The 23,178-nt window shown below is 42.0% G+C and overlaps 1 protein-coding gene across 1 annotated transcript in view; it reads left to right on the top strand.

Moving 5' to 3' along the window:
- Positions 1-23,178, top strand: part of LOC134450929 (desmoglein-2.1-like) — a 511,642-nt gene that overhangs the window by 412,791 nt on the left and 75,673 nt on the right. The window lies entirely within an intron of this gene.

The following is a 23,178-nucleotide window of genomic DNA, read 5'->3' as shown; positions in this document are numbered from 1 at the left end:
GGATGTTGTCTAAGCAGGGCATCGTCTCCCTCGCCACTGGGCGTACGCAGCTCCTTTCATGAATCGACACACCAGTGGGTGGCTATCCAAGATGTTGCTACCAAATACTACTGTACATGGCACGCTGAGATGGTAGCCAAGTAGACTTTAATGGTAGAGAAGGCCTTGCCTTCATCCAATTTTTCCTGCAAGAATGCCAAGACCATGGGCACTGAGTATTGGAAAGATAGAATGTCGCGTTGGGCACACCAACGTTTGAACACAGCCCACTTGAGATCATACAAGGACCTAACTGAGACCGCCCGACTCCCTGGATAGTTCTTATGACACTATCTGAAAGACCAGACGCATCCAAGTGCATCCATGCGCTCTCTATCCAGCTCCATGGGAGCATGAAGCTCCTCTGCTGTGGGGGAAGGCACCCTCTGGTCCAAGACCCTCTCTAGTCTGGCCAATGGAGAGGCCAGAGACAAAATACCCCTTTCCCTATGTACAAAGGGCAAAGTGGGAGTAATCGGAGAAAGCGCTTCAAGCGCATTACGCACGTGTAGCAAAGTGGACTTTTAAGGTTTGCTAATAAACCAAAATAATAACCCATCTTGTAGTTGCACGACTACGCCACTGGGGGAGTTTCACCCCCAGAATATAGGATACTTTGACTGAAACCAGCAATAGTAACACAAGGCAACACAGGTTCGAAAAGACAAGAGGAGACGTGAATTCCAACACAAAAAGGTAGTTATTTTATTTATTTGGGAAAAGAGACTGGCAAGAGCTCACAGTGACTAAAGGGGACATGCTACTGGAAAGTGTACCTTAATCACAGCAACCCATGACTTAAAACAGTCTACAACAAACATTCTAGATTACACAGCAAACAAGTGCCAAATGCACCACACTAGTACTATATGACTAGCCACCACTGTTGGGAAAGTTACTCAAAAACTGTAATGCACTACTAATTACATATTACTGCCATGCCATAGTGCAAATATATGAGTTGGCATGACTTTCACCTGCCATCCACAAGTCGTTTTGGAAGCTTCTAGACTGAAAACCAACATTTTCAGGAATTGTGTCTTACCCACATACAATACCTAACATTAATTCACCAATACAATGATTAATCCTTCTCTTCTTACCACACCTTACCATGCACACCAGCGCCTGTTCACCATACCTGTCAACTTTGAGCTCCCAAAATCCAGGAAAATTCCCATATTTAAAGCCAAAATCCGGGACAATTCTAAAGGCCAAATTCTGACAGTCAACGGGATGACAGAGACGGATCGGATGGTGCATTCTATCTGCTTTTCACAACAGCGGGCGTGCAAAGACAGTCCTGTCTAATATCCCTCAGAACACGTTTTACAGTGTGGAAAAACAATGTAATGAAAACAAAACAATGAAATGAGCGCAATGAGTTTCTTTTTGTTGTTTTGTCGCATAAGTTGTCTGTTCGTGCAAAACTTTGTGCTGGTAGCCAGGTTGTGATTAGGTTAATCGCATGATTCACTATATTCCGACATGTTTTATGCGTTGCATGAACTGACGGTTTCTGAGGAAAAGAGTGGGCGCACAAGCGCTAGAAAACTACAGAGCTCGAGGTTACAGAAGGCTCGTATTTTCAAGGAACTTCAATTCTTGGTGGCATCTGGCATACAATCCTCTGGCAGGTAGCTTGATAAGCAAGACCCTCTGTCTCTCTCTTCAAGAGGGGGTGTGGCTCGTCGGACAGGGCCGTGGGTATAATTACTGGACCAATGGTGTTTTTTGATAATTTCCAGAAAAAAATGTCGGGAATCGGGAAGAAATCGAGAAATGAGTCAAAATCAGGGAGTTTCCCGGGAAATTAGGGATGGTTGACAAGTATGCTGTTCACCGCCAGCCTCTTCAACTCTGTAGCATAGGCCTACTGCATTTTCACATTTAGTATAGGCCTACACTAGTGCTGTCAATGAATATTCGACGTTCGAATTTGAGTTCGAATAGTGCTAGAAAACACGAATTCGACTGTGGAAATTGATATTCGAATGTGGAAAAAAAAACGTGCGTGGTAGAGGAGATGCTGGATATGCTGGCTGAAAGCAGGAAGTGTAGCCCAACTGGACGGCAGAATAAAATATTTAACCTCCAGTTTTGTCTTTATAATGTACTTTTCAGCTATATGGACATTTGTAGCAGTATTTATATGAAACTGGGGTGCTGTTCGTTGTTCATGGTCTTCCTGAGTGACGCGCAACGCTGGTTCTGTTGATGGAGTAGCCTCGAGCAGATTGTTTTGTCGTTTGAGTTCTTATTGCTGTTTGAACTGCATTGTAAGAAGTTGTCGTCTCTCGTGAATGACTTACAACGCAGATCCACTCCACACTATGCACGGAATAAAATTGAGCCAAGTGATAGTGGTATGAAAGTGGGCGAGGTGCGAGTTAGCGCTATGAAGTCGCAATATAGGATTTTTGTAGCTACAGATAAACAACTCTTCATTTTTTTTTTGCACCGTCAGCTATAAACGCTGGCTTCAAGGCGACAAGAGGCAGTCACAAATTGTTTGTATTGTGCACGAGACCAATGCAGGCGGCATCATGCAGTTTGGCAAATCAGCAGGATTAACTGAGTAGCCCAAGCGAGGTAGCCTACAGCCTAGATTTTAGTTGGAGAAGCTGTTTCTCCCTTAATATTGGTGTCAGATTCACACAAATGCAGTTCTGGGGTGCTACCTTGCTACTGAACAGGCACAGGAAGTATGATTGAAATCCGTGACGTTCGGGTCCCAAAGTGTCTGATTTCACGTGAAATGACCCTTAAATGGCTGAAAGGGACCAGGTGTGAAAATACCCCCTGACTCACTAATCTCATGTAGTCGTTTACAGTAGTCCATACACTTATTACCATCCATACACTACCTGTCATACTGTAAGGCCACTTTCACACCGAAGTGGTGAAGCGTTGCGGGACGGAAGCTATTTTTACCAGCGGTGGCGAAAATACATGGAAACATATCTGTACTTCCATGACATACGGCAGTAGTCGGGCGTCAGCGGTGCGGGAATCAGCTCCGCTCCGCGCTGCATTTGTAAAATAGAACTTGAGCGGATTTTGGACGGCAGCGACCGGTGGTGTCCCATTCAAATGAATGGCAAAGTAGCACGCTAGCTTTGGCTGTGGGGGGTATTTTGAACTGGACTGGTCGCGCATGCCGACGATGAAAGGCAGAGTAGAACACACTGGCCTAAACTAAGCAGAAAGACCTCAATCGTCTCGCTGCCGTTCCGCCATGCTCTAGTGTGGAGGTGGCCTAAATGAGCAGTCCTTGACTCACAAGCTGGCACGTCCACTTCTGTATGTTTAAGAGCTTACAAGATGGAATCTTAATGGTTGTTAAAATGCAAAGGCGGACATCATACCCTTGACCCAGTTTACTAAGCCACTGATTCTAATGCAGACAGCTCTTCAACTTGACACTCTGAGTGACCCAATTACTTATAATGATAGCACATGCAGCAACAGTCATTTGATGAGAATGTTTTACTGTGGACTTTCCCATCTTTGTTAAAAAACTGTAATTGTGTTTTAATGTGAGATAAATGTCTGCGAGCTTTATTAATTCCACTGTGAAATGTCAAATCTTAAAATCGAAAAGTGTTCCAGGAGCAGACAGTACAGCCATTAATGCGCTCGGGTGAACCTCTTGGCTCAGGTTTGGTTAAGTTTGAATGACGCCTCACCATTTTATTAAAATGGGCTGAGTGTTCTACAGCAGAGGTGAAAAAACCCCGGGTGCAAACAATAAACACCCTGTCACATTTTTGTTCCTGCCAATTCAATGTACCAGGGGTGCCGGCCGTCAAGGGGGAACGAAGGGGTCAGTTATCCCGGGCCCAGGGACACAGAGGGCCCAGAGTGGAGTTTTCATTACATTATAGGCTATGTATTGGGTGGGCAGCCCTTTCAGATGATGTTTTCCCGGGCCCAACAAAAGCTGTCAGCAGCCCTTGGGGGGAGGGATGGGTACCCTATTAGTCCGACCACCACGTTAAAATTATGCCCAAACCAAGACAATTCCTAAACCTAACCATCAATAAAAGCATGTTCTGTCAGTATACAATTGTTTTAGCTAGTTATCTATTTATTTAGCTAGTTATCATTTTGTAAATATTCACTTTTCAGGTTAACTGAAAAGTTAAAACTATGCCCAAACTAAACAATTCCTAACCCTAACCGTCAGTAAAGGCATTTGTATGTATTTTTTGTCTGAAAAGACGTGCCCACATGAAGCCTACCCCAGTAGCCTGAGCGACACATCTGTCTGACTAATAACATGTTGGACCAATGGAATTCTTGTTATGCTCCTCTACGGTTTATTGTCTGAACTTATGGGCTGTCGCGCTAATGTTATCCCAGCTATTAAGTTTATTTATTTATTTTTCAGATTCATGTTCCTCACAGAAAAGGAGCCAAGGCCAGTGAATCTCAATGTGAAAGAATAATAACTCATACCATTTTTGTCCAGCAACAAATTAAATCTGAAATGAGTCCAAAAGACTCAAACACCATACAAGATTTAAGTAAAATAAATAAACAAAACAAAGAGGTGGAAAAACATGAATCATGAAATATCAAAAGTCATTAATGAGTCATGAAATCATCAATCATGAGAAAAACATCAAGGAAATAATTCAAATGAGGCGTTGTCCCTTTAGGCCATTTGAAACTGTGACAATATCGTTTTGCTGTGGCTTGACTTACAGAGAAAACAAGGGAAGCTGTGTGACACTTTACAGTGTAGAGTAGTGATGTATAAATTCAGAGGAATTTCTGTGTCATCTTGGTAAATGTCCATTTGTCATTATGGTGACACTCAGATCAATGTCGATTTGATTTATTAAATGTAATTACAACAACCACAGTTTTTGACAACAGTAATGTACATTGATGAAGTGACATTAATGTGTATTACACATGTCATGACATGTACTGTATATTACATATTTGCGTCACCATGATAGACCACTTTAAACAACAGTAATGTACATTGATGAAGTGACATTAATGTTTATTGCATATGTCATAAATGAAACGAAGGACAGCACTCTTCAGATTTCTTCTTTGTTTATTCGCCCAGGAACGTTTCGGGCAGAGACCTCCTTTAGCGTGTAATGGCGTTTGGGATTCAGCACCCAGTTAAAGGACCAGTTCAGTCAATTTCAACATGCAGTTGTAATGCTCACACTACCCTGGACTTGTCAGTACCTGAGGTTTTTTTTTCTCTTCTTCAGCCTTTTCCGAGATCCTTGCCATTGTAATGGGGGCAGCGCATTGTTTACATTTAAAAAAAAACATTTTCATTTATTCCCAAAACATCCGAAAGGTTATACAACATCAGCAGACAACTAGCAAACAGCGGTATATTTTGGGAAAATATTTGGAGTAGACCTATGCTAATTAAAAAAAAATGTAAACAAACGCTGCCCCCATTAGAATAGCTCATATCTCGGAAAGGGCTTAGCCGAAAAATGTGGCATCACGGGGTCCTGACAAGTCAAGGGTAACGTGAGCAATACAACAGCATATTGAAATTGACTGAACTGGTCCTTTAAGAACTGTTAATTAGCCTGTTTAGGCGATAGTGTGAGTGTGTCTTCTCCACTTTTTGCATTACACATGTCATGACATGTACTGTATATTACACATTTGTGTCACCATGATAGACCACTTTAAAATAACATTACCAATAATGTCTATGGAGGAATTTCTGTGGCATCTTGGTAAATGTCCATTTGTCATTATGGTTAGACTCAGATCAATGTCAATTTGATTTATGAAATTTAATTCCAACAACCACAGTTTTTGACAACAGTAAGGTACGTGTACATTGATGAATGTGTATTACACATGTCATGACATGTACTGTATATTACATATTTGCGTCACCATGATAGACCACTTTAAAATAATATTTCCAATAATGTCTATGGTCCATCAAATTGCAGCAGAGGAAAAGGCACTTTTGAATTTCCCATAGATTATAAAAGCAATAAACAAGTTTTGGGGACTGAAACATCTCTCTGTAGTTCTCTCTGAGAGACAATTTTTACTTCCAACATGTGTGGACAAAGACAAGAACGGCTAAGGAAGAACTCTCGACAAAACGCAAGTAAACTTTTCTTCTTGCACCACTGTGCTATGGAACGCTATTTTGTGTTGTCACAAAGTATATAGTGTAAATTACTATGCTATGGTTTATGTTATGTTATCTTACGTTATGTTTTATGTTACGTTATCTTACCTTACGTTACATTGCGTTACGTTACGTTACGTTGCGTATTGTAATAAACCTTGAGTGTGAGTCGGAGAACAGAGTACTAGGCAGACAACAATTTGGAGAGGAAAAACAGCAATTTTATTTATTACAAAAATTCATAGCATATATGCATATAAAAAGCCTGTGACTGAGCGGGGTCCAAAGTCCACATTAAACCAAGACATGAAACAGCGACGGTAGCCTACACACCACTACAAACTCCCACAGCCAAAACTTGGCTGGCTAGTCTACTAACCGCACACCTTAACACAGTACACAATGTTGACGGGTAACACACATCGAGCCCCAAATACATTTCCCCCAAGGCACGGCACACTTGGATTCACACCACACGGCTACGGTACTAAATTCGAATGCTGGCACACATCAAACTTCAGTAGATTCCCAAAAAGGCACTGCACACGAGACATGCAAAAGAAATCCCCACTACAGTACTGGAGCTCAACATGCGTACCCATCAAACCCCATACATTTCCCACAAAGGTATTGCACACCATAAAACATGCAAAATAGTACACACAATAGGGCTACAACATGACATTGGTTTCCCCGCGGCTTTCCCCGCCCGCACACATGGCCATAATTAAAACACACGCTCACACACGCACACACACACACACACACTCGATATCGTTTAAAAACTTAGCTGTCCCGTGGAGCAACAAGACCCTCCCCCGGGGTCTGGGTATGACGCTGAGAAGCGAGTGGAGGCTCTGGTGGTGAATGGGAGGCCAGAATACCCCTGGCTGGGAAGTCGCACAGTTGAGTCCACACTCCTACAATTCCCGGCCCTACTCACCTCGCACCCCGATAACTGTCTTCACCGTCGGCAGCCCTAACCGGCAACGAACGGCACCCGCCCCCAACCCCGAGTGTAGCTCGGCGTGAGGCACACGCTACAGCTTCCACTCCTAGCAGCCCGGCCCTCTCTCACGCTGCCCGCTGTCTATCTTCGCCGCCGGTAGCCCTAAGCGACTACGAACGGCAACCACCCCCCAACCGCAACTCGACGTCGAAAGCGTTCGGCTCCTTCACAGCACAACTACCGTGTGCTTCCCACTTCTATTTCTCTCCTTTCCACTCCCAAACGCCACCATCACCTCTAATGATCCACAGCGCGTCCCCAATTAGCCCACAGGTGCACGACATTAAGTCACCCACTGCTATCCCTGCTCCCTCCCCGCTCCACAACCAATCACCCCACCCATAAGCACAACATAAACAATCATTACAGTATGTTTAATTTTACTGTAACATACTAAGACTTGGTCATGACCCTTTTGGTGACAATACGCTTATAATTGAGGTTCTGTTGTAGTGTACAGTGTCTTAAGACAACAGGCGCCAACACAAGCAATGACAACAACAAAAAGTAGGCCTATGTGAAAGTTGGCTTCAGTCAAAGTGAAGACATAGCAGCATGACACTTGCCATTGTGCCACTGGTGTAAGGTTACTGAAACAAAACACTGTCCTGATGTCCTACATACAGCACAATGACTCCAAAACAAGAAAAGCAGAAATTTTAACAGCATACACTAGCCAGGAAAAGGCAAACTGAGGTGTAGCCTCACAGGAAACAGTTTTGTGGGGAAATGTTTTACCCCTCACTGACTTTGAGTGTGTCTGCACATATGTCAGTTAAAGGAGAAAATGGTTTGCTAACGGTATGCTAAATTACTTGTTTGGAAAGTTAGAGGTTTTGCGGGAAATAGAGTTTTGCACGACTAGTAAAGGCGGATGCTCGTGACGTGACGAAATTGATTATAGAAAGATGTTTCATGGCCCTACCGTGGCGCTAACAGTACAGTAGGTACGCCGTAGTGCTACAGTAGTGCTACACGGCCAATCTGGGTTCGATTCCGGCTCGGGTCGTTTGTCGGCCCTTACCCGTCTCTCTCTCAACTCGCTTCCTGTCATTTCTCCACTGACCTATCTCAAGGAAAAAACAAATGAATACTTGAAAAGGAACACGTTTCATCGCCGAATATCTTCAGCAGAGCTTGTATCCATGAAATGGCTTCCTATGGTCCATTTTTTGCAGGCACAACATATGTTGTTTTTAATTTATTCATTGCGGTATGCTAACACTATACTATGCTAAGGGTATGCTAAATTGCTTGTTTGGAAAGTTAGAGGTTTCGCGGGTAATAGAGTTTTGCACGACTAGTAAAGGCGGATGTTCGTGACATGACAAAATTGCTTATAGAAAGATGTTTCATGGCCCTACCGTGGCGCTAACAGTAGGTCTGCTACACGGCCAATCCAGGTTCAATTCCGGCTCGGGTCGTTTGTCTGCCCTTACCCGTCTCTCTCTCCCAACTCGCTTCCTGTCATTTCGCCACTGACCTATCTCAAGAAAAACTAATAAAGGCTTGAAAAGCCCTAAAAAATACTTTTTAAAATAGGAACACGTTTCATCGCCGATTATCTTCAGCAGAGCTCCAAATGATACACAACATACAGGGGTGAGTAGAACATGAGGTTATCCTTTGAAGTCAAGGATCCAATGTCAAAAACGGTTTCCCCTTTAAAAGAGCTTCATAGTGAGGTTCCGGTTGGCGAGCGGTATGGAGTAGTGGTGTTTTTTGGGCTCCTGCCACACAACTTATTTCTGACCATCTACTTGCTCAAATTTACTGAAATCAGTGACTACGACTCGTCTTAATGTGTTTTAAGTACACTGCTAGCAGATATGTCTTCTAAACCAAGCAAACAGGACAAGAAAAAAGAACAAGTTTCTGCCGCCGTCGACAACGCTACGTTGGCTAGCATGCTACACAGCCTCAAAGCGGACTTGCTAACTAATCCAGACTCGCTTTCAGCAAGATTTGAAAACAAGCTGGGTGCCATTGAAACGAAGCTTGACGGGATTCAGTCTACAGTGAACAATCATGAATCATTTCTGATGTGGAATCTGGGCTGAATGATTTCGAGCGTCTAGAAGCACAGGTGATTGCTCTGGCTGAAGACAATGCAAAGCTGAAAGCTAAGGTCTTAGACCTGGAGGGGAGAAGCAGGCGGTGCAATCTTCGCCTCATAGGACTGTCTGAATCGATTTAAGATACGAGACAAACGGTGTTTTTCTCCAATCTTTTGGTTGAGGTACTGGGGAAAGATGTGCTGCCTTCCCCTCCAGAACTTGAGAGAGCTCACCGTGCGCTCAGAGAAAAACCAGCCGAAGGAGAAAAGCCCAGAGCGGTAATCATTTGTTTTCACAAGTTTCAAACTAAAGAGGCAGTGATCCGTTCAGCCCGGCAAAGACGAGACGAGCTGAAGTACAATGATGCGCCAGTATACATTTACGAAGACTACACCCAAGAAGTACAAGAACAACGAGCAGAATACAAAGAAGTGATGCAACAACTCTACATGCTTCAGCTCAAGCCTTCACTGAAGTTTCCTGCGCGACTGTCTATCAAGTCGGAAAATGGCAAAAGACGGCATCTAAAATCGGTGAGAGCGGCTGAGCAGTTTCTGGCCACGTACAAGGCTGCTTCGAGGACTGATTCAAGCCGGCCCAGCTGAGGTGGTGTTTGTCTGCGAGACGGGTGAGCGAAATGCAGTCAAGTAACGTTGGTGTGAGTTTAAAAAATGCGAGTAGGCTACAGAGACACTGCGACTTCTACCGGCTATGTTTTGTTTCACTTTCATTATGTCACCGTGTGCCCTTGGACATAAGTTTGGACTGCCTGTTCAATCACTGCCCATGGGAAAGACGAGGAATCGTAGTGACCTCACCTCTGTGTCGTAACAGTATCTTTAGTTTTCTTGTTTTTGTTTACTGAAGCCTTAATGTGTAGGCTAAATATGCATGAAACGGCGTGAAGTTTAACACACACTGTTCTGTGTGGGTTTTTTTTTCTTTTCTTCAGAGCTAGGCTACTGTTATTGCTTAGTCTATGTTCACTCATTTTAGAATCATCCGTGTAGAATGGTTAAATGTACTTTTCTATAAACACACTTAAATTATTGTGTGGTGGGAATAGAGAGAGTGGAGTAGAGCCCCGGGAGTTTTTGCTAAGTGAAGATGGCACGTTTGTGCAGGGATTATGGGTATAAGGGGTTACTGGGAGTGGGTTGTACTGGGGACAGGTGGGCACAGGGCTTTTATTTTATTTTTATTTTTGTTTTGGTTTTTCCCCTCCTTTCTTTTTCTCCTCCCTTTCTATCTCTCAGATATTGTGCTCTTGCAGGTGCTTCTTTTTCATGCACATTAATATCATGGTGTATTGTGTATAATTCACACAGAATTCAATGTTTACATGGATAGTAAAACGTCAATGAATAATATCCGTTTCATATCATGGAACGTCAAAGGGGCAAACCAAGCAGCAACAAAAATAAATAAGATTATGTCCCATATTCAGGGGTTGAGACTGCAGGAGACACACTTGCGTACAGAGGAAATTCTACGTATTAAAAGGGGCCAGTTTAATCAACTATATCATTCCAAGTTCAGTGACAGGGCTATGGGGGCTGCAATTTTGATTCAACGTCACATTCCATTTCAGTTAGAAAAACTTGTAGCTGACTCATCTGGTAGGTTTGTCATAGTATCAGGACAGCTGTGTAACACCCCTGTTATCTTAGCCAGTGTTTATGCACCAAACTGGGATGATGATAAATTCATATCTAAGTTTTTCACATCCATGCCCAATATTGACACTTATCAGGTAATTGTAGGCGGGGACTTCAATTTTGTGCAGCACCCCAATTTGGACAGATCTTCAACTAGACCACACCCCCTTACAAAGTCAGCCAAACTACTTTCATCCACTGCATCACAGCTGGGTTTTTCAGACCCATGGAGATTTAAATTTCCAGACAAGAAATCATTTTCTTTCTTTTCACCCGTCCATCATTCCTATTCTAGAATAGACTTTTTCCTCTTAGATAACAGATTACTCTCTAATATATGCTCATGTGACTATCATAGTATTATCATTTCAGATCATGCTCCCACATCTCCAGACATTCCTTTTCCAACTTACAGACGTCCTCTGAAGCGATGGAGATTCAACTCAAGTCTACTAGCTAATGACCTCTTTGTTGATCATGCAACAACCGCCTCTCAAGTGTTTTTTTTACAATAAATGACACTCCAGATGTATCAAGGGGCACTTTATGGGAAACTTACAAGGCATATTTTAGAGGTTATGTAATTTCTTATACAGCTTACCTTAAGACAACAAATGTGAAAAGACAGACAGAGTTAACACAAATGATCCTTGAAGTCGATAATGAGTATTCTACAAACCCAGATCCTGCACTCTACAAAAGACGGTTGCAACTTCATTCTGAACTAGGTCTGTTAACCACCAGTGAAGCAGAATTGCAACTGCGTAAATCCCAACAGAAATTCTTTGAGTCAGGAGATAAGGCTGGCAAACTCCTTGCCCAACAATCCAGAACAGCTGCTGCCTCTAGGCTAATCCCAGCAATAAAATCACCATCTGGTACCACCCTTACTGACCCAAAAAGTATAAATGAAACATTTGCAAAATTTTATTCTGATCTATATACATCTGACCATCCTCAGTTGAATACTCCAAATAAATTTAAGGACATTGTTTTCCCAACAATAGAAGAAGAGTGGGTAGATAAATTAGCTAGCCCAACATCTCCATCTGAGGTTGCAAGTGCGATCAGGGCTTTACAAAGTGGCAAGTCACCCGGCCCAGATGGTTTCACCGTAGAATTTTTCAAGAAATTTTCCCCACTTATCTCTAAAATTTTAAGTGATGTTTATAATGAGGCTTTATCTGCTGGCCGACTACCCCCGACTTTAAATGATGCTACTATTTCTCTACTTCTAAAAAAGGATAAGGACCCACTACTCTGTAGTAGCTTCAGACCCATATCACTCTTAAATGTTGATTACAAGATTCTTGCTAAACTTTTATCTCTTCGTCTTCAACAGATTCTGCCAGAAATTATCTCACCAGACCAAACGGGTTTTATGTTGGGTAGACACTCATTTCATAACACTAGAAGGCTTTTCAATATACTCAACACCTCCAGCTCCAGCATACCAGAGGTCGTGGTGTCGCTCGACGCTGAAAAGGCCTTTGACAGGGTAGAATGGGACTTCCTGTTTGAGGTGATGGATAGATTTGGGTTGGGCTCTGGCTTCATTTCATGGGTCAAATTGCTGTATTCATCCCCAGTTGCTTCTGTACAAACAAACAATACATTCTCTCCGCCTTTTCATCTCCAACGTGGTACAAGACAAGGTTGTCCACTATCTCCTTTATTGTTTGCCATAGCTATTGAACCGTTAGCGATCTGGTTGAGATCTGATCAGGGGTTTCAAGGTATCCTTCGCCACAACACTGAACATAAATTATCTTTATATGCCGATGACTCGCTCCTTTATGTGTCCAATCCATCCACTTCACTCCCTGTCATCTTAGACATCTTAAAAAAGTTTGGCCAATTGTCTGGCTACAAACTCAATTTTGGCAAAAGTGAAATATTTGCATTAAACGAGTTAGTTGGGGTTCTCCCAGACAGCATTTCTCCTTTCAGAAGGGCAGACAATAGTTTTAAATATTTAGGTGTAATCATAACCAAGACTCTTACAGACACTTTTAATAAAAAATTTGTCCCTCTGCTTGGTAAGGTTGAGGATGATTTTAGTAGATGGTCAACCCTTCCTCTGTCGTTGGCTGGCAGAGTGAACCTTGTTAAGATGGCTATATTGCCAAAGTTTCTCTATCTCTTTCAGCATATTCCTGCACTCATTTCAAAAAAGTTTTTTGACAAATTGGACAAATCAGTGTCTAAATTTCTCTGGGCAAGTAAACCTGTGCGTATGCGGAAAAAAATCTTACAACTACCCAAAAGAGTAGGGGGTCTTGCTCTGCCCAATTTTTTACATTATTACTGGGCAGCCAATATTCATAAATTGCTATATTGGACCGACCAATCCACGACCAACCAGCCTACTTGGGTAAAAATGGAACTGTCCTGTTCTCAGTCCTCATTGAGGGCATGGCTTTGCTCCCCCTCACTTTATCAACAGTGAACGCAAGCCAAAATCCAGTAGTCAAACAGTCCCTCAAAATCTGGTTGCAATTCAGAAAGCATTTTGGCTTGAGAGACTGCTCAATTTATGCACCAATACTAAACAACCATAACTTCAAACCATCTACTATGGACTCTGCTTTTAAATTGTGGCATGACAGGGGCATTGTGTCAATTAATGATCTTTATGATGGTGGCACATTTATGTCCTTTGCCGGTTTATCGACCAAATTTAAACTTCCTCCCTCTCACCTCTTTAGATTTTTTCAAATCAGAGACTTTGTTCAGAAAATTACCCTGAGTTTCCAAAATCTTCCTGTACAGACTGTAGCTGATAACCTTTTCTTGATGGACCCCAATCAGAGGGGGAATATTTCACAAATTTTTAGGGCGCTAGACTCCACTACCGCTGTCTTTCCTCAACAAACAAAAAACCTGTGGGAACAAGATCTAGGTCTGACTCTTGAGGAGGACCAGTGGACTAAGATCTTACAATTGGTACACTACTCCTCTATCTGTGCACGACATGGTCTAATTCAATGTAAATTAATACACAGGATTTACTATACAAATCACAGACTGTCAAAATTCTACCCCAACGTTGCAGACACTCGTAATAGATGTAACCAGTCTCCTGCTGACCTCATACACATGTTTTGGTCATGCCCGAAGCTGAAAACTTTTTGGTCTGCAATATTTGGTACCCTCCACAAGGCCTATGATGTGGGGGCGGATCCCCATCCTCTCCCAGCCATTTTCGGTATCATTCAAACTAAATCTTTTTCTAGCAAAGCCCAACACTGTATGGCTTTCTGTTCTTTACTGGCAAGGCGTTTAATTTTGCTTAACTGGAAACACACTGCACCCCCCTCTTACAGTCGTTGGGTTAAAGAAATTCTGTTTAACTTGAAGTTGGAAAGGCTTAGGTTTTCCCTTAATGGTTCATTAAGTAAATTCAACAGGACTTGGGACCCCCTGCTGTCCATCATAGACACTCTAGACATTGAACCAGAAGAGACACAGGTCTGAGGTTTCTATTTTATTTTATCATTATTATTTTGTTACTATTTGTTTATTTTGTATTATTATTTATTCATTCTTATCCCCTTAAGTTTTTTATTTTTTTATTTATTTTTTTATTTTTTTAATTTATTTATTTATTTATTTAATTTTTATTATTATTATTTTTAAATCTCTGTCATTAATCCTTTTTCTTCCTGTCATTTGTAATTTTAATTGAATTTCATTCATGCGCTGTGCTTAACATGGGGTTGTTGGGGATGTGGGCGTGGGAGGGGCGGAAGGGTGAATGTTTTTTTCTGAAAATGTTGAAAAGAAAAGTGAGCAATTTTTTATGTTTGGGGTTCACCCCATCCTTTTTGAGTCTTTGTAATGCTATTGCTCAATAAAGAAATAAAAAAATAAAAATAAAAAAAAGAGCTTCATAGTGAATAGGATATAAGTAAGGGAGAAAACTGAAAAGAGAAGTCAACCCAGCGCTCAGGTGTATCACAAACAGTCCAAATTGGTCCTCTTGGGGCAGGGAAATCAACCTCCAGAAAAGCAACAGGTCCCAGGCACTCAGTAGTATACCACCAGGAAGAAGGGAGTAAATTGAAAAGCCTTTATTAAATGTGGTTACTCATAATTGAAATTAAAATGTCAGCATGTTTCAACCGCAAATGTGATCTTCATCAGGGCAAAGCAAAGACAGGTGTGGTCGAAACATGTTGACATTTTAATTTCAATTACGAGTAACACACTTAATAAAGGCATTGTAATGTACTTCCTTCTTCCTGGTGACATACTACTGAGTGCCTGGGACCTGTTGCTTTTCTGATAAGGGAAGAAGCTATTTTTTTCACACTGTATACAGTGCATCATAATATACTCTTTCATTCTACAGAAGCTTCAGCTATAATAGCTGGAGGACCAAAGTTAGACATTACCTTTTTCTGTGCAGACCTAATTCTTGAATTCTTGAAGAATGGGTGACTCATAATCAGGAGGACTGTTGACAGCTGTGACCAGGCCTAGGACAAAGTAATCATAACGAGCCCCCATATTAATATAGTATAATATATGTAGTGCACATATGAAGACCCAATTCTACCTCACCCACCCCCATATGTCTGGGCAGGGGAGAACTGACACACACACACACACACACACACACACACACACACACACACACACACACACACACACACACACACACACACACACACACACACACACACACACACACACACACACACACCTGCTCTGCTCACAACAACCACATTCACAAAAAACAGACCACTGACACAAAAGCACACAACTGATGAGGAGATGGGTACTGTTTGAAACTGTTTAAAGCTTTTACCTTTTAAGTTTTTAATGTCAAGTCAAGTCACCTTTTATTGTCACTTTCTTCATATGCACAAGTCATACAAGGAAAATGATATTACGTTTCTCTCTCTATACCAGGCCAAGACATAGACATACACAGGACTGACATTTTACAGACTGACAAATTGTAAGACAGGACAGGCACTATGTCAGTCTGTAAAATGTCAGTGCTGTGTATGTGTGAGTTGTGAGTGAGTATTTGACTGCTGGCACAGACCGTACAGCACAGTGCAAGACTTCAAGAGAGTTGTGCATCTTCTGTCAGTTGGAGTCACTGGACTAGTTAATCATTTTGTTCCGGAACACATTAAAGGTGTTCTGTGGCTTCAGGGACATTCTAATATGCTGTCAGTCAGATACTCATTTCATATGTTGGAGGATGATCAGACGTGTATGACAAAACTCGAGGGAAAAACCTGTATGAGATGCAAGTTGTAAGATGATATCGCGGAAAATGAATGATTATGAAGACGGATGTTGTCCAAACATTAGTCTGTACTCTGCACTGCTAAAAATAACAAGAAGACATCTGCGTGGCACCAGATTTTCCCCTTTTACTCTATGCCTGGTCCTGATCTGGCTGCGCCGGAGTCTCAGCCTTAGAAGCACTGAGTACAATTTTCTTTTTTTCCCGTTGTGATAGGCAGGCCTATATTTCCACCAGTCCAACAGCATTATCACGCTACCACCATGGCCGTAACTACAATCGAGGACACAGAGGTCATGTCCTATGTATTTTTTTTTTCAGAAATGTAAAATGTATCTATGATGAAGATCAATGTATGATCAATGGGCAGTCATGGGTAAGATGGGTAGTCATCGGTAGGCGGTTAGGGCGTCAGACTTGGAGCCCAAAGGTTGCCGGTTCGACACCTGTCCCGCCAGGTATGTAAAGGGGAGTAATCAACCAGTGCTCTTCCCCAACCTCCTCCATGACTGAGGTACCCTGAGCATGGTACGGTCCCGCCACACTGCTCCCTTGGGGCGGCATTGAAGGCTGCCCCCTTGCATGGGTGAGGCATAAATGCAATTTTATTGTGTGCAGTGTTCACTTGTGTGCCGTGAAGGGCTGTGTCACAATGACAATGGGGGTTGGAGTTTCTCAAGGGGCTTTTTTTTTACTTTCACGGCTTTCAATGATAAATTCAGTCTATATACGGCACCCTCATTAACTTTTGACTGAGTTTAAAGCATTTTAAATGTACAGTAATCAGTAGCATGCAGCATTTTATCAAGCCCAACCCTGAAAAGAACAAGCCCAAGAAACCTCAACCTGCGACTCAAAATGTAAAGTCACTGCTGTCAGGATCCGGACCCACATGTCTTGTTTTTGGACCCTTGTGTTTTGATGTCTCTCCCCCCTTGTGCTCTGTTTGGGTTTCCTTGTGTTTTTGTTTACGTTTTTGACCTGTCACCTTCTCTGTCCATGTGCTTTTGTGTTTTCCTGTCATGTGTTCTGCCCCACCCCTCGTCTGTGTCACCTGGTCCTCTTGTCTCGTTTGCCTTGCTTAGTTCTCCTGATTGTTTCCATCTGATACCTGCCCCTTTTCTCGTTTCCTTGTTATCCTCCTGTTACCCATGCCTGCCTTCAGTCACTGTCTGCACCTGCTTACCTTGTTTGTCATTGCGTTCACCTGTTCTAGTTAGTCTCGTTTGCCCTGGTCATTGTCTCCACCTGTGTCTTGTCCTATCATCTGCCCTGCTCGTGTCCATTTGTTATTGTCTTTGATTTTGGGTTTGATTGTCCCATTTGGTTCCTTGTTTGCCCCTCTGCCCTTGATGATCTTTGTAATTGTCCTCTCGTCTCCTTGTAGTCTTGCCACCTGCTCCCTGTTGTCTCCTGCCCTATCGTGTGCCACTTTGTAATCCCCCCCTGTGTATTTAAGTCCTGTGTTTCCATTGTCTTGCGTGGAATCATTTGTCCTGTTGTGTCGAATCGCTGTCCGTGAAACCTGTAAGTTTATCCCTATATCCTGTAACTGTTATCCCGTGTTCTGTGTAGGTTAATGATAGTTTTCCCCCTCGTGGGTTTTTTTTTCTCGTTCCTTGAGCTTTGTTCTGTTCCGAGTTTTGAGTTCTAATAAACCCCTGATCTTCCCTGGATTTTTTGTGTGCTGCATTTGGGCTCTTCCTGAGAAAAACCTGACAACTGCACAAAAAAAGAATCCCAAAGTCGCTTATGAGCGGAACCTCTACTCACACCATGATTCCTACCAGTCCAACCACATCAGACAACTGCACCACCACCACCATGTCTTGTTTAGCTCAACCTTTTACCACATCATCCTTCTTGTCAGCCCAAAACAATAACTCTATTATTCTTGCCGATCGAAATTTTTGCCAACCACCATTCCAGTTTATCATTATCATGCTATTAGGGTTGGCATTTCAAATGTCTACCATACCACCATTCCTGAAGGTCTTGTTTCTTTTTAACATGACAGGTTTTATAGGTGCCACTCTAATTATTATTTATTAGTGAAGTGATGTTCCAGTATAATAGCATTCTACTCGCTCCACACATTCTACCCTCTGTTCTTAGTCGATATCTCAGTCATGTAGGAGGATGGAGGAGAGCACTGGTTAATTACTCCCCCCACCAACCTGGTGGATTGAGAGTCGAACTGGCAACCTTTGGGCTACAAGTCTGACGCCCTAACCGCTTACCCATGACTGCCCTCAAACATTTGAAAATGAAGAGACAACGAAAAAATCACATCCTTACAAAAATAACCAAAGGCTGGAAATGTGAGATTAATTAATTTACAAGGATGACATGCTTGAAGTAATCCTACCATGGCGCTACCGGTAGGGGACTCGTCTGCTACGCGGCTGACTCAGGTTCGATTCTGGCCTAGGTCTTTTGCCTACCCTTCCCCGTCTCTCCCTCCCCACTTGCTTCCTTTCAACAGCTTCACTATCCTATCAAATTAAGGCAAAAAGCCCAGAAAATATTTTGAAAAATGTATGTAGTAAATTCTTTGTTACACAATGCATGTGCAGTACTATACAGACTTGTTGAGTCAAAACAATGGTATGCCGGAGTCTACACTGTATCTATGGATGACAAGATATTTCAAGACAAGTTGCAACGGATGTGATTCACCAACTATTGATTTCTTCATTTCTGTGTGAAACAGCCATTCATCTCTTTTACCCATCATGGGAACAAGTCCTCCCACATGCGTTCCAAGCATTTCCACATTGGGCATTTTTCATAGCTATGCTACCTGAGGGCTTTTGGCCAACACATGTTCAGTATATTACAGACATCCCTGTATGCAAATCTGAAACTGAATAGCATAATGAAACACTTGTTTTCTTTTCTGCTGTCTCTAGCAATTACCAGAATAATAGGCTATATACTCATGTCACACATGAAATCACATAAATTAAACAGAATAAACAACCCTTATCACATTCTCTTATCAAACATGAAATGAAATCGGTGCTAGTGGCGTCTATCAATTATTGCACATGTTTGAACGACAACTTTAGTGGCGTCTATTCATTATTGCATGTTTTGACACAGCCTCCCCCCCCCCTGTGTGCCCTGACAGCTCCTTGCCTTACTTTTTCCTGTATGTACTGTATACTGTCGTCACTCCTACCCAGTTCTCTGTTGACAAAATATAGTAGTAGTAGTAGTAGTAGTAGTAGTCATAGAAGTCGTAGTAGTCATACTGTAGTAGTAGTTTTACAATACTGGGGTGAATTTCTCAAAACCAAAGTTGCTAACTACAGTAGCTACTTTGCTGTTTTCAATGCATTTTCCCATTGGCAACTACCAAAGTTGCTAACAGACTAACAACTTCTCTTTTGAGAAACTCACCCCTGAAGAGTGGTAGTAGCAGTAGTACATGGTAGGCTACTCTAGTAATACATAGTAAAATACAACTTGTGCAATATCTCTGCCTACAATAATATCTAATATGAAAGTCTGAGATCAGTAGAAACCCTGGAGTTGTTGTTGACTGAAAGCTGTTAAATTGTAAAGGGATTAATCATAATCTCACTTGTCCATACCTGTCAAGTGTATAATTGTGATGTGAATGTTGGGTCTACAGTACTTGTGTGACTTCAGGCAACTGTTTTATTCTCTCCAGCCAACAGGAACAAAGGACGGTTATGAGAGGTTTCATTCTGTAAGCCTATAAGTCAAAATACGCTCTTAAAGTTAGAGACAGATTTATTGTCATTTCTGAAAGTCCATAAAGGTTGGATCAGGCTCCACTCAAGTTTTTTTGTTTTTCGAGAGTGCTGAAAGTATTGTAAAACTGAAAAATGAGAATAGGTTGCACCATGCATAGGTTCTTTATTATTACAAAGACACGTTTCTGCGTTCTGCCTTCCTCAGTGTGCCTGTGCTGTGCTGTGTTTCTCATTTTTCAGTTGTAATTTCTGAAATGTGGTAGAGGTTACTCCAGGAAACTGTGTCAGATTTCCCATCCCTACTTCAAACCTACCATGGGCAAGATTGTAACAGCATAAAACATGATTTCATAGCGAGCGAAAATCAGAAATCCAGAATCATGTACACCTCTGATTAGGTAACACTGTTTTAGATTGTACCTGAATGGAGGATGTATATGGGGTGTTTTTACACCTGGTCCCTTTCAGCCATTTAAGTGAACTCAAGACCTGTGATTCAGCATTTTCTGTACATATGTGAACGGTCCAAAGTGTACCCAGACCCCTCAGAAGTGACCTCTATTGACATGGCCTTAGTACGGTTCGCTTAGGAGTCCTGACAAGTTACTCTTATGACTCTTTTGACTTAAGGAGAGTTATGAACACACTTATGAACACACTCACAATATGAACAAAAATAGAACTGAGTTCTTTGGCTGTCGATTCACTTTTTTGTCCAAGAGGACTGATCTGGTTCACTTAAAAGTGTGAAACTACATCAATGATTCAAGTAGTTCAAGTAGCTCTGTCTTGTCCTTAACTCTTGGATATTTTTAGAGTGAGACTCAAAAAGTGTCTCTGTCATTGAGCTCATACATGGCAGACTTTTTGAAAAGTCAAAAACACTTAAAATCAGGCAAATGTTAAACATTTTTGAATTTGGTAAATGTGAAATAAACACTCTTTTTTTTCTGATAACATAACACATGTGAATGAAATGAATACTGATCATATCAGACTGTCTCCACTTAACACCATCACAGGTTTTGACCTGGAGCAGAAAAAACATGATGTCAATATATCAAGAAGACCCCACCTGGCCTTGATGACTTTATTTGCTGTGTGTGTTTGTTTAGCTTTCCTGAGTGTAATTAGTGTTATCTCATGGCACAGTTCCCTAGAAGCTACTCCACAGTAGGCCTATACTGCATAGTTTCTGAGGATACATATGAGCCAATAAAAATTAATTATTGGTTGATAGTCTTGCTTGGAAGCATTTGAGAAAGAGGAAGTGTTCTGTTTCTTTGGAAAGATTGCATGCACACGTGCACACACACGCACATGCACACACACACACACACACACACACACACACACACACACACACACACACACACACACACACACACACACACACACACACACACACACACACACACACACCACAGGAACACAAAAAATGACTGGGACAGCATACACAATGCTGAATAATACTGTGTAAATATTTTCGCAAGGATTTACTGTAAAAAAAAAAAATGCTGACATAAAAGCACAGTTACTGTTTATTTATAAATATTACACATATTATATTGCTATCAAGCCACTGGTTATGAAACAATAAATGTGTGTTAATAAGCCTGTATAGGATAAACCATCCTCTAAGCCTTCCAATGAGCCATTATGAGCCATTATTAAACAATTGTGATTTATTGTTTGCGTTCAAAATTATGTGAACGCATTTTACAAATCGTAGACACTCTTTAATTGTGCTTAGTCATGAGGTAGCCTTTATAACTTGGGAACGACTGAATAGCTAAGCACACATGTTTTAGAGAAAAGTCCGCAATTTTGGTAAACATACAAACATTTTATTTCGATGAGCGTGTGACTAAATTAAGTGAGGGCACGCAAAAATATCTAATCTGCCCCAGGCTCAGTATTATAGTGTATAGCCTTGTTTGTACCACAATGGTCATGCGGAAAAGACAGCAAAAAGGCTCTGTTTTTGTTCATATTGTGAGTGCATTACAAAAAGAACCATCTGCTTTTCCCCATCTGCTTTTCCTGGTCCTGTTAGGCTTTTATGGTGTGTCAGTCCTCTTTTTGATCACACCCAGTCCTCTAGTCTAGAGTCTAAGAGCTCTCCTCAAGTGTTTACACCTATAGCCACAAGTGTTACTTGTCAGGACTCCTAAGCGAACTGTACTGAGACCATGCACGTCAATAAAGGTCTCAGTACGGTTCACTTCCCAGGGGTCTGGGTACACTTTGGAACGTTCACACGTTCACAACGGCCCTCGATGGTTGAGAAACACTATGCTAGTGCTGGTGTATGTCATCAACAGGCTGGAACATGAATGGAGGGTTTTGGAGCATGAAAATTATTTTTGAAATGTTGACAAGCTCAGACAGTACCTTTAGATTTTAGAATAGTTTGCATATTGCTTTTCTGTGGAAAGTGGTCACTTTGAGCAAAAATCCATCCTCAAGACGCCACTGAAGTATGCAGTTACAACTAAAGGAGTTTCATCAAGTGATTAACTCATCTCGAGGGTTTATGCGCTTTCAATTGAAGCACCATGAGGAGAGCGGATTTGTACAAAGATTATTGGAAAAAACACACCTTGGGCGATCATTTTAGGAAGGTGGTGATAGAATAGTCGTAGAAACACGATTTAAAGCTCCTATTGGAACTTTTCCAAAGTATTGGCTGAATAAAAACTCCATCATGTAATAATGAGAGTGTTCACTGTTCCTTGGAACGCAAGTTTCCTCTCATTGGTGACAAGTCTATAATTATGGCATTAGAGCCACATAGTTCAAGTGGATGACACACCTGCTTAAGTTAGCATGCATGTCAGCAGACACACACATGTACGCCTATGTATGTCAGCATGCAGACACATGTATACACAAGTCACACGCAAACTCTCTCTCTCTCTCACACACACTATACAGTCACACGCAAACTCTCTCTCTCTCTCTCTCTAACACACACACACACACACACACACACACACACACACACACACACACACACACACACACACACACACACACACACACACACACACTTTACAATAGCCCTGCCCTACATCCCACACTCCTCCACCTACAGTATAATCCCTTTGTGTCATCGTGATCCCACCCTTGTTTCGCTCTGCCTGCCCTGGGGCCCCCCCGTGCACAACACCCACCCCCTCACCTCTCCACCACCAGACCACGGACAGTCACATGACCCCATAATCTCAGGGTTTGATTACGGTATACACACACCTGTTTGGCCAACCAGTGTTTAGGGGG

Source organism: Engraulis encrasicolus, chromosome 6 (genome assembly GCF_034702125.1).
Source record: "Engraulis encrasicolus isolate BLACKSEA-1 chromosome 6, IST_EnEncr_1.0, whole genome shotgun sequence".
In the NCBI taxonomy this organism is placed as follows: domain Eukaryota; kingdom Metazoa; phylum Chordata; class Actinopteri; order Clupeiformes; family Engraulidae; genus Engraulis; species Engraulis encrasicolus.
This window is presented reverse-complemented; position numbering and strand designations above follow the sequence as displayed.